Source organism: Akebia trifoliata, chromosome 12 (assembly GCF_017979445.1).
Source record: "Akebia trifoliata isolate Shusen 1 chromosome 12, ASM1797944v1, whole genome shotgun sequence".
NCBI lineage: Eukaryota > Viridiplantae > Streptophyta > Magnoliopsida > Ranunculales > Lardizabalaceae > Akebia > Akebia trifoliata.
The window spans coordinates 2,655,641-2,668,082 of NC_141386.1; positions in this window are offsets into that span (position 1 = coordinate 2,655,641).

Sequence of the window (12,442 nt, forward strand, 5' to 3'; positions counted from 1 at the left end):
CCCAGCCAGAAAACATCATTTTTAAATAATAATTAAAAAAAAAAAAAACCTTCAAAGAAAATTCAAGAAAACAATGGATAAACAAAAGAAACAGAGACACCCCCACTTGTGAAAATTCAAGAAAAATTGGAGGAAAAAAAGAAGTATTCATATGGGCAAAATTTCAACAAACCAAAAAAATGCAGGAAACAAGATGATCAGACCCATTAGTGAAAAATTCCAGAAAAAACCAAAAATTGCATAAAACAATAAAAACAGAGGTGGGTACCCCATTGACCAAAAACTTAAAAAAAAAAATGCAGAAAACAAGAAGATTAGAGATATCCACTTGCGAAATATTCCAGAAAAACCAAAAATTGCATAAAACAAGAAAAGTAGAGGAACCCCATTGGCCAAAAACTTCAAAAAATGCAGAAAACAAGAAGATTAGAGAGATCCATCAACCACATTTACAATAAAATATCTCAGGAGTGCTTCGTGGGTAATGTATGGATCCGGAAATAAGAATTCTCCGCTGCCCATTTATGATTATAGCTTTTTCGTCGTAAGATACAGAAGCTGTGACAGACGAAAACCATGAAAATATGAATAAAATCAACAAAGATTTGGTTCCTAACACGCTCCACATTACAAGCCTCGAACCCATCTTAAAGCTTTGATCCTTTGTTCCTTTGTTTTTCTTTCTTTTCGATTTATATATTCTTGCTAAGAAAGAGAGGAAGGAAAAAAAATTAAGAAAAAGAAAAGAAAGTTAAAGAAGAGAGATTGAGACTGAGAGTTGCATAGTAAAAAGCGCGTTGATGTGTTGAGTTCGGGAACTTAGCGCATGCTTTTAAGTAAGACAGAAGTATCTGTGCTCACAGCTTATTTAAGTGCCATGTGGACTCTCTTTTTTATCTCATCTACTGATTCATCAATTTTCTATTAAAAAATTCTTTATCTCGAAGATTTGGGATAGGTGTGTTAATGGGTACCCACTCAGGATTTGGATCTTTTTTGTTGGAATCAATTACAATCTAATCTCTTGGAATGGAGTTGATTGAGAAATTAATAAGAACCAACAATTAGAATTGTTTAAAAAATTTTCTAACGATTTCAATTTTAATTTATAAAGCCTATAAAATTTAACGATTTAGATTATGACCTGGAACCAAGACCATCCCATTGATACTCTTAATAGAAGATCACTCACTTGGTGTGTGTGATGTGCAAGCATTGCACGTGTCCCAGGACTTGTCCTTGGACAAGACCATAGTCTATGGATTGGGCAAAACCTAGATATGAGCCCGATCCGTTATCTACAGAATACCTAACTGTTAAATAAATAAATAAATAAAAAAACACACACACACACACACATCATCCGATTATTTATATAAATGATTAATCGCCTTCCTCCTGGTCTTGTGGTACACACAATTGCCACTAAATCTATTGATGATCTTTTGGTGGACTTGATAAATTGTCATGATTGATTGTTAATCATAGATTTGACCATTTTTTATAACACTTATTTATCATTAATCATTTGAACTTGTTTTGATTATAACATTTCAAAGTGCCACATGTCATTTTGACAATGTTTGGTATAATTTTTTCATGTAATCATAGCAGCATCAAACTGGTTTCTCCCTAAGGTCACATGACTGGCAACATTGATCTTAAAAGTGTGTTATTAAAGAAGTAAGCCAATGTGATTGTAGTTTTAAATTGTTTAATTAAGAACGTTTTTAATACATTTACGAGATAATAGGAAAGATGGAGTGTATTTTAAAGGCAAAATGGAATCTTTTTTTAATCCCTGGATGTAAGATACTACCCGGCACCTATTTGATATTGTCAGGTTGGGCAGTTGACATCATTAAAGTAAGGTTGTTAATGGACTCAATTGCAAAACAACTTTGAGGTGTGACAATCTCAACATAACCCACGAACACGACACAAAATTAGTGGGTTTGAGTCAAACTCAATTTGTCTAACACTATTATTAAATGGGTTAGGTTCAGGTTAAGAGCATCAACCAGTTTAATCTTTCTATCATTAACGTATAATTTTGAATATATCAACAATTATTTAAGAATTTTTTAAATTATCTATTTTTTATGATAAAACTTGATTTATGTTTTGGGATATTTAATTTATGTCTCGATAGATATTAGTTTATGATTGTGTGACTTTATTTTTAGTAGTGATATTATATTTTTTGTGGTAAAAATGAAACTTATTTTTTTCCAATAAATAAGAAATAGGGTTGTTAATGAATCGGGTCGGATCCAGGACTGATCCGATAAGTATTAGATTTAACCTTTATCGGATCGGATTTTTATTAGAACTAAATATTAAGATCCATATTCGATCTATTAACAATCGAATAGGGTTTGGATCGGGCAAAATCCGATTTTATATACAAAATATAAATAAACTTCATACATCTCAACAAATATATAAAATGATCTATATACTTTCTAACATATTATCAGATCGGGACATGATTGATCTAGATTCGATGCAATAAGTTATCGAGTCGAAATATTATTGGATCGGAACGCATTGGATTTTAAGTCTGATCCAATCCATTGACCTAAAAAAAATTGAATCTTTCATGGCTTTTGTTTCAAGTCTAGAATCTAGCTCTTACCCATAACTGGAATCTAGAATCTGATGTTATGTTTGCTTTGAACTAAAAAATTATTCTCCCATAATTAGATTAGAGATTTCCTAGAATAAGAAATTATGCAAAATCCATTTCTTGGGATTTTGAAATTTTTTTTTATTTTTGGCATTTTAAACACTAAAGAAAAATTCTATCCAATAATAATTGAATCAGGTCTGGACCCAATCAAATCCTATTTGATTAACAACATATACATAAACTTTATCTATTTAAATAAAATATATAATGTTATTTACATACATTTTGACATTTCATAATATCTGGTCCTTATCTGATCGAAAACATAATTAGTCCAAAATCAATCTGATAGATTATCAAATTGGATCCTTATCGAAACCAATACATCCTATCCCTTTTCAACAAACTGGCGAATATAAAGGGGAGTTATGTATACTTTCAACTCTATTATTCCATACTTAGAAAATTTTGATACATTTTTGACATAATTAATAATAAATTCGAATATATATAGACAACATCAAAACATGTGTATGGGACATTTATGTTCCAACATGTTTTGCAATTTTATATTAGCAACTTGCCATCAAATGTGGCGGCTTGATCCATTTGGATTTTGTTTATATCTACGAAATCACATGCGCTCAAATCACACTGTTTAGTAAATTTTGTTTTCTTGACTTCGCAAATAATCGTACCATATTTGGATGGTCCCGAGGTGATATCTATGGCAAACTTGGCCAATTATAGGCATAGTCACAAAATTCTCTAAATTTTCAAAAAAGTGGTAAAATTCTCCAAATTGGGTACATCATGTTAAAGGAATTGCTTCATATGCATCAATCCTGTTACGAGACTTTAATCACTACAGTAGGGTTAAATTCTACAAGACTCTTTTATACACTGGGTTTAAAAAAAAAAAAAAGGCTAAATTTGCCAGACCTTGGCGTCTACTTGACCCCTTTTTTCACGTAGTGAATGTAAATTGATAAGTGAAATAATTAGATCATTAAAGCAAATGCTTCAACCATGGTGATTGGGTGTAGAGAACCACACTGACCTAAATGACTACGTAGCATATGAATTAAAAAAACAAATACAAAATACAATCACACAAAAATGCTGTTAATTAGCTCGATAAATTTTTAAATGCATAAAAAAAAAAAATTAATGCTGATTATCTTGTGCCGCTAATACATATGAAACAACGGCATTGTTTATTAAACCACTGGTAATACCATACAAATAACGGCATTTTATAAAAATGCCGTTAATTAGCTTAATTAATTTTTAAATACATAAAAAAGATTTAACGGCAGTTATCTTGTGCCGTTAGTACACATGAAACAATGACATTGTTTATTAAACCGTTGGTAATATCATACAAATAACTGCTTTTCATAAAAACGTTGTTAATTAGCTTGATTAATTTTTAAATGCATAAAAAAAGATTTAACGGCGGTTATCTTGTGCCGCTAATACACGTGAAACAACGACATTAATTATTAAACCGCTGGTAATACCATACAAATAACGGCTTTTCATAAAAAAACAAAGTCGTTAATTAGCTCGATTAATTTTTAAATGCATAAAAAAAGATTAAATGACGGTTATCTTGTGCCGCTAATACACATGAAACAACGGTTTTTGTCTTAAGAATCGATGGTAATTTAATTCGTTCATTTTTTAAATTAATTAAATTTATAAAATATGCTTTACAACATTTTTTTAACGTCGGTAATATAGTTTTTAATGACAATAATTAATGATTCACCGTTAATACATTTAGTTTGTTTGGTTCTAAGCGGCAAAATTTTTCCCTCTCTCACGCACTTTATTTTAGTGAGATCGTTACTTTCAAAATATAAATAGCAGCAATCTCGCTATCTTTTAGCAAGATTGTCACTTTTCGAACAAATATTAGTGATCTCGCTACCTTTTATAAGCGAGATCGTTACATTAAAATCTCTGCAATCTCATCATGCATATTTTCGGAAGTAAAATGAACAGTGTACTTGAACGGGAATTTTAACAAAAGTTGCACATATTTTCGGAATTTTATCTAGAAGATCTTCAACCCTTTCCCTTTCATCTCATCAAACAATTTGAGTGTGTGTTCAAGAGTTTGGGCCTTTTTCTCTTTCATCCATGCTTCTAAAGTTGTCTTGTTTAGTTTCTCTCCTCTACACTCACAAAATATCCAAATTTACATCCTAAACAATAATTTTTATTACCATTAAAAAATAGAAACAAAAATAAATTAACAACTAACAAGGGAAAAAAGTTTGAATGAGTTATTATCTAGTACATCTGAAGTATAACATAAGTTTTTACATCAACAAAATCATTGTCATAGATCTCTTTGAGGACACCATTTCACTCCCTATATTTCCCAAACTACCCAAAGATCAACCAATGAAATGGTTGATATCATAGGGTGCACAAGGAAATATTCACCTTACTACACATTAGCACGTAAAATCATAGTTTTACAACTCATTGAGTCAGCTCAAAACTTGACCGAGTCAATTCCATTTGATTGGATTGGATTTCAAGGTGTCTTGACCCTAAAACTTTATGAACCCAACTTGCCAAGTTAACTCGGCAAATCAACTGACTCAACTCTTCGTCTCGACCGAGTCATCCCAAAAATGAACCACTTTGCGTCAGAAACTCAACCACTTTAATAGGCTATATATGATATTTTTTAGGAGATGTATCTTAAAAATACTTATATGTTAAATATATTTATTTATTTCATCTGAGTAGACTTGTAAGATTTTTATCCTTCTAAATTAGTTGGACATTCGATTCAATTCAAGTTCTCGAGTTTTAAAATTGTGTAAAACTTCATGTTGATTAACTACACTTGAAAACCCAACTCGGTTTAGATGTTCATAGAGTTGAATCTCAACTCATTTAAATGGGGTAAAATAAGAGAGCTTCTATTGCCACACTAACTTTTGCTAATGCCACCCAATTCATATGTAAATCAGCAAAAAATAACCATCTTTTAGAGGCGATTTTGTTGTGAACCGCCACCAACAGCAACATCGAAGGCGATTTTATTCTTAGGGTCAGCACTGCCTGTCTACTTGGTAAAATAACTAACTATTAACTACTACATTAATGCTTTTTTTTTTAAATTCTTTTTTCTAAGTATTTATAGATATTGCATTAATATATCCAAGAAATATGGACGATCGTATGCATGACATTCTAAAATGCTTAGATTAATCCAAGTATGATATGTATGTCCACATTTAGAAACATTGAGCTACATTGACAATTTAGAGAACACATGTTTAGTTGCATGATTAAGTGGGGTACCCCTGTAGTAAGTTGGAAAAATGTAAGGCTTTCATAGGGTCTTGGTGTAGCAGGGAGACCCATCCCATGTGATATAGTTTCAGCTGTGGCTGTTCACAGTTAAGCAATGCGACTACTTCTCTTTTAAGTGTTCATCAATTTTTTTCCTTCAATTAATCAGAATTGTTTTGTGCTACATAGTTTAGCATTTTATGGACTTTTTAAAGATGCATTGTTTCTCACCTACCTTGGATATTCTTAGAATTAGAGGCATGTTTGTTTGCTATTAATTATTGCTTCCTGTGTAAGACTAACTAGGAGTCGGTTGACCAATTGTTCATTCATTGCGCGTATGTAAATTCAGTGTGGTCCCATTTCCTTTCTATTTTTCGTTTGTCTTGGTGCACTCCAAGGTCTTTGATTCAACTCTTTTATAGCTGGAGGTCCACATTGGTGTAAGCAAAATAGGGATTTTTTTTTTTTTTTTTTTAAGATTTTCTATTTATTATTAACGGCATTTACTAGAAAATGCCAATAAATAATGTATTAGAGGCGCTTTAGAAACCATCAGTAATAGTATTAATAATATATTAAATATTTTATTAATACTATTATTGGCAGTTTCTAAAGCGCTTCTAGTACATTATTCACCGGTGGTTTCCAGGAAATTGCCATTAATATGATATATTACCGGCAGTATCTAATACATTATTTAGCAGCAATTTACAATAAATGACGTTAAAAGGATACATTCCCCGCCGATCAACTAAGCGCCTCTAATACAAATTTCAGTGGTGGTTTCCAATAAGCGCCGTTTATAACTGCCAGTAATAGAAAAATACACGTGGACAAAGAGTTCTATCGATATTTCATAATCGCCGGTAATTAGTTATAAAACCATCGTCAAAAATCTATTATTGTTGTGGTGGTTCTATAACTGTTGTTTCAAACGCCACTATAATTTTCCTTGACGCCAGCTAAACGCTAACCGCCGTTTTTATATAATATCGACGCTTCTTTAGCATATGGCGGCGATTGAAAACCCCAATAAAGACAGTTTATTTTGTAGTGTTTACTTATAAGGCGCTAATCCTTTTGAAATTAATTGGTTGTTTATATGTAGAAAGGTGTGTTATAAGTAAAATTTGGTGTATTAATAGAAGCTTTCTTCTATTAGAACAAACTTTCGATCAATTCTCATCCTATGTTCTTTAAAAAAAATAAAATAAACAAAGGTCATAATAAAGTTAACTATAGGGGTGTCAATGGGTGGGGGTCACGCCATGTTGAGGTAAGGTCTTTTGAAAATGTGACAAACCCAAACCGACCGATTTAATAATCGTGTCAAAAACTTAAACTTGAACCTGACACATTTATTAAATAGGTAACGTAATCCAACCCATGCAACCTGTTTAGTAAATTTTAAATCTTAAGTGAAAAAAATACGTTCCTTTCCATGTATCAATTTCCAAGTTCTAAGAATTTTGTCCTCTACATCCGTGTGTCATTGGATCATGTTTTTAGATGACACAAGATAATGTAGTCAGGATGTCAATAAAGAAAATGTTTTTCTTTTCTAAACTAAAAACTTAACCATTATATTTTAAAAATATTTTAAAACACTTTTTATATTTTATAAATTTTGAATAAAAATATATTTTAAAAAAGTTCTATAAAATTCTAATAAAAAATAGGTAATTTAAAAAATCCTTACATAATTGCTGATATTTTTAATGCCTCTTATGTTTCATGATTTAAAATAACATGTATATGACACATGGAATAATTTAAACAAATCAACACATTATAATCATGTTTTACATTTACATTTGTATCTAGATCTTCTGATATTTTGTTATGGGATGACCATGAACTCCTTCATCCCAACACTAGTCATGCATTCTAGAATTCTCAAGATTCCTTCAATCAAATTTTGCAAAAAAAAAAATTACCATTTGTGCATTTGGCCATTTGGCTTTCTCCAATGTTTCATTAATCTATAAGAAAAACAAAAATAAATTACTGAGTTCATAAAAGAATAACTTGTACGAGATTTATTTTCTTCTAATATTTAATTATGAATAATGATTTTTTGACACCCCCCTCTAACACACCCTGGTGTGGCATTTGTTAGAATAATAGATTCTTTTTCTTGAGATACATAGCTGCATATATTTATGGGGATATACAATGAGTATCCTAATGGGAAATAATCTTTGATTCTAGCCAATGCCACGTCAGGGGCACGTGCGAGAGGGGGTATCGGAACTCTTTAATTGTTTATGGATAGACAAACCTTGTTGAGTTATATATAGGTCCTATTATAATGGCTACTTCTTTTATTGGGATAGTCCTTAAATATTATTTTAATAATATTGAAATATCGTAGATAAGATTAAAATAAATCAATGATAGAAAGAGAAACATTTTCCTTACTAACTTAATAAAGATTTTAAGCCTTACCAAGGGTCATTTTATTACCACATTGGCATTCAACACCCAAAAACAGTGTCCTCTACAACGCTGAAGCATCGGATTATGGTTTTGGATACCACAAGTTGAGCCCAAGGACCCTTAGTGAGGGTGAAGTCCTTACTAACTTAGTAAGACTAGTTGGACTCTACATTTTGATTGGATTAAGAGAAGTGGAGAGAAGAGAAGAAAAAATAAGAGTAACTCAATTTCTCTCTACCATGTTTGGATTGATAGGAGATAAATTGGGACAACTTTGAAATTTAAAATACCTTAAAAGAAATATAGGGGCAGAGTTGGAATTATAAAATATTTTTAAAAGGTTTCTTTCCACTTTTGGAGAGAAAGAAAAATCGTTTTTTTTTTCCTCTTCTCTCCAGTTCTTTTCTCTTAGCTCACCACTTAACAATCCAAACAAGATAAATTGAGAGAAAATCATTTATTTTCTCTTTTCTTCTCTTTATTTCTCTCAATCCAAACAAAGTGTAATATAAATGCAAGTCTCCTTTATCGAGGACAATTTAAGAATCACCAAAGTCCCACCATTGTGAGTTTGGCAAATTCAAATCCAATTATTATTTGAACAAGATAATAAAGATATATGTGCCGAAGAGCTAAAAGGGAAACATCCAACCATTCCCCCAGAAATTATGTGGGGATAAGTACAATTTAAGGGGTCCAGCAACCATCTTATAAAAAATAAGTGTAATGATTTCCTAACGCCCCCTCTACACAGGCCTCATCACAGAATCATAGATCATTTGCCTCGGGGTACGGATAACCATGAATCTTTTTATTGTGTATCATGAGGCAAATGATCTACGATTTTGTGATGGGAGCGTAGGGGGGTGTGTGTCAAAGAGGGGCGTCATATTATCACGACTCTAAAGATAAAGGATGATTAAAAATAAATCATAGGTTTATACATATTAATATGCTTTCAAATTTTTAGAATTACCGTTTGAGTCCGAGGTTTTGAAAAATGCTAAACAGGTGTGGTGCCAGGATTTTGTTGTTGTCGGGGGTGGCAAACTACATATAGTTTATGTTGAAGAAAAGATTGTGAGGTGTGGGAGGAGGGTTTCATTCCTCCACCCTGGGTGCATAGGATCCGGACTCGCACGTTTAATAACCTGAGTTATCTTGGACGACTCATCTCATGCTTTACGAGATGAAACATAAAACTCGAAGTACAACTATTTATGTACCTACATAGATTTAATTATATTTAAAAATAAAATAAAATAAAGTAGATTATAAGATCATTAATCACAAGATCATTTTCTATTTAAAAAATAAATATTTAGATCATACAAAATAGTTATTTTAATTAAAAAATTAAAATCTCAAATGATTTGGCTGAGTTTCAATGTGTCGACCGACATTTTTAAAATATCATTAGAGTTCTAGTTTGTTTCGTGAGATGGTGTGAAGTCTGAGACGTTGTGTAAATCCATCTCGGTGGTGAACGATGCCAAGATGGTTCTGTCTCCAACGAGATTTGACACAATTGATAAACTTCAACTTGAGGATTTGTAAGCCACTTGATAAGTGAATACAAATTTAATAATGATTAAAAGTATTTAAATTTAAAATTTCATAATAATAATAATAATTTGAAAAACACTTTCCTTACTAACTTAGTTAGATTTTAGAGAAATTTATCAAAATGGTACAGTTTTCATAATTAATTATCAAAACGGTAAATTATAGCAATTAATTTCGAAAACAGTAATTTTATCATTTTTGGAATTAATATTTTTTACCAAAACGGTAAAAATAGTAAAATGTTAAAAAGACCGAAGCCAAAGCGACGATCATCGCTAGTGTTAAAAAGATGTATCAATGGGTGGACCCACTCGCAATCTTTGGACCACTAGAAGATCCTGCAGTGATCAAAACATTTCCACTCAATTTTCCCAATATTTTGATCCGTTCTGATGATGATAAACTGATCTATTCCCTCTTTGTTGATCTTTCTCTCTTAAATCTTATTCCTATGGACCATTTAGATACTTTCAACGAAATTGTATTTCGCTCACATAGCTGCATTACATGCATGGAACAACTTTATAAAGAAGTAGTCATCTTTGTAGAGATAGAAGTTCTAACTACTGCTACTTTCCATAACACTCAACGAATTGTGAGAGAATCGATGGAAACTAATGAACTAAGTTTGATTCCTGCATTGAAATCTTCCGTTGAGAAGTTAGAGACGAAGAAATTCGAGAAAGCGGACGAGTTGGAAGTGATGTGCATCATATGTTTAGATGAGTTGGTGGTGGGTGTTGATGTTACAAGTATGCCATGCTCGCATTTGTTCCACAGAGGATGCATCATTAAGTGGTTGGAAGAGACACATACATGCCCTACTTGTCGTTTTGAGATGCCCACTTGATTATTACTTGCTTTTATTCTTTGTTTTGGTTTTAGGTTTCATGTATTATATAATTTGAATAATAAATAAATGGTTGATTTAGCTTGTTTAAAAAATTCTTAGTTCATCTCAACTTTCAATTGAAAAAAGAGTCATGATAATCTGACTACCCCGCGTGGCATACTCAATTAACTACCCTCATGTGACAAGTTTGGGAACTATAGATATATGATCCGTGGGATGCATGATTCCTCCGAGATACACTTTTATGGGAAGTGTAGCCATGTATCCAAAGGAGTGCAGATCTATGGTTTCCAAATTTGTCAGGTCAGGATAGTCGATTGAGTTTGCCACGTGAGGTAGTTAGATTATCTCGATTCTTGAAAATATTACTAGTTAAATTATTAAATTTATAAGCAATTGTCTATTTTATTACATATTTAATTAGCTGTTTGCCCGATTAAATTAATCATGGGTGGGTTTGTCGGAATTAAAGACCATAAATGGTTAAGAACCAATTTTTGGGTTGGTGATTCGCCAATCTAGAACCCGGCTCATAGGTGTTCGATCAAGACATGTATAAAGTGGTTCAGCCATGATTTAATAAGCCCCATCCATCATCAAAAAGACCTCGAGATGCGTAAACAATACCTTAAGATTTGATACTATTATTAAGGACTTGTTTTATGATTCTTGAGGTCTTTTTTACGGTGGATGAGGCTTTGTAAGGCCTTTTTAACTTCACTATGTTAATAAGGCTAGTTGGACTATAATTCAAATTGATTTGGAAATAATATGAGTTAATTTTCCACAAAAATAATCAGATTTCCATTTCAAATTATGGGATGGAAGAAAAATAAACACTAATAAATTTATTATAAGAGATTCCATCAATTCTCATTCCAATCTCCTTTAAGACTTTGTTTTTCTGGAATCTCTCAATTCTAAAATAAAAAAATAAAATTAATGAATTTATTAAAAAGAACATTTTCTATATATAATACTTCTGGCCATGCCAAATGATCTTCTTAAGTTTTATACATAAATAAACTTCTAGAGCAAATAAATGATTGAGATAATATGTTTTTTCCATGAGTCGTTCTTCACAAGTTAGTTAACTAACTTTGACCTTATCTTATATTGTGATTGATAAAAACAAAAAGAGAATATTAATTTTCACTCGTATCTCGATGAAAACATCTATAGATCCTATATTTTCATGTCTCGAAGTGCGATATGAGATTCCAGGCTGAAGTCACTCCAGCATTATTGTTCTTCAAAAGATGTGGAATTTTTCTAAGTATTTGGATATGAGTATTAAATTATTGTTCTTTAAACGAACTACTAAATTTAAATTTCGAATCGAATTCGAATTAATCCCGTAATGATTTTTTCCTTTCATGCATCGAATTGCTAATTATGGTTCGAATATAGTTTTATCAAGTACGATCCAAATCATATTCAAATATGTGACTAAGGCGGTGTTTGTTTGCGCTATTTTTCAGCATTTATTGCTGAAAAAAATTAAATTCAGCACTTTTGTCAAACTAACGCATTTGTTTACTCTATATTTTCAGCGTTTATTGTTGAAAATAAGTGATAAAAATTCAACACTATTTTGATGCTGAAAAAAAGTGCTGAAGTGGTAAGCA